This window comes from Pangasianodon hypophthalmus, chromosome 21 (assembly GCF_027358585.1).
Source record: "Pangasianodon hypophthalmus isolate fPanHyp1 chromosome 21, fPanHyp1.pri, whole genome shotgun sequence".
NCBI lineage: Eukaryota > Metazoa > Chordata > Actinopteri > Siluriformes > Pangasiidae > Pangasianodon > Pangasianodon hypophthalmus.
Window position 1 is genome coordinate 758,229 of NC_069730.1, and position 958 is coordinate 759,186.

Genomic DNA, 958 nt, shown 5'->3' on the forward strand with positions numbered 1-958 from the left:
TGTGGTTTCACTAAAATAAGAGGATAAAACTGGTGGTGAGGGAAAGACTGTTTATAGCTGCTGTAACGTAAGTGAGCTCCCACTCTGTACATGTACAGTTCAGACACACTAAAGTGCTCAGATCTCAGCTGTGGAGCGTGATAGGGCGGAAATAAGTGCACCCCTGTGTTAGTCTTGACCTCCTTAATGCATGGTGCAAATTTGAGTAAAATCGGAGAAGGTCAAATTTTTCACCTAAAAAGCGGTAAGGGGTTAGCCTTTGTGTTTTTTTAGGCGAAAAATTAGACCTTCTCCGATTTTACCCAAATTCACAGTGTTCGTTAGGGAGGTGAAGACTAACACAGGGGTGCACTTAGTTTTGTCCTATCACACTCCAGAGCTGAGATCTGAGCCTCTCATTTCCAATGTATCACACTCAATAAAATATACAGTGCTGAGTCCTCTTCTGTTCTTCCTCCAAACTAAGTGCACCCCTGTGTTCGTCTTCACCTCCCTAACGCACGCTGTGAATTTGAGCAAAATCAGAACGCTGAATTTTTCGCCCAAAAAAACACAAAGGCTAACCCCTTACTGCTTTTTTATCCGAAAAATTCCACATTCTCCGATTTGTGCCAAATTCACAGCGTGCCTTAGGGAGGTGAAGACAAACACAGGGGTGCACTTAGTTTGGAGGAAGAACAGTAGAGGATGAATGGAGCAGAGGTGGATCTCCTCCACGTCCCTCCAGGTAGGAAGCAAACCACCACCATGCCGTGTCACAATTCCAAGACTCATGAGGATGGAAGAGTCTCGTGGTTGAACGAGTGGAACGCTGCTGAAAGCTCAAGGAGGATGAGGACTGATGACAGATTGTTCGATCTAACAGCAAGGAGCTTCTCGGAGTTTGGACTTGTGGTGGGTCAGGTTCAGGCAAAACGTTCTGATTCGGGTCGTATTCAAAATGTCTGACTCTCACTTT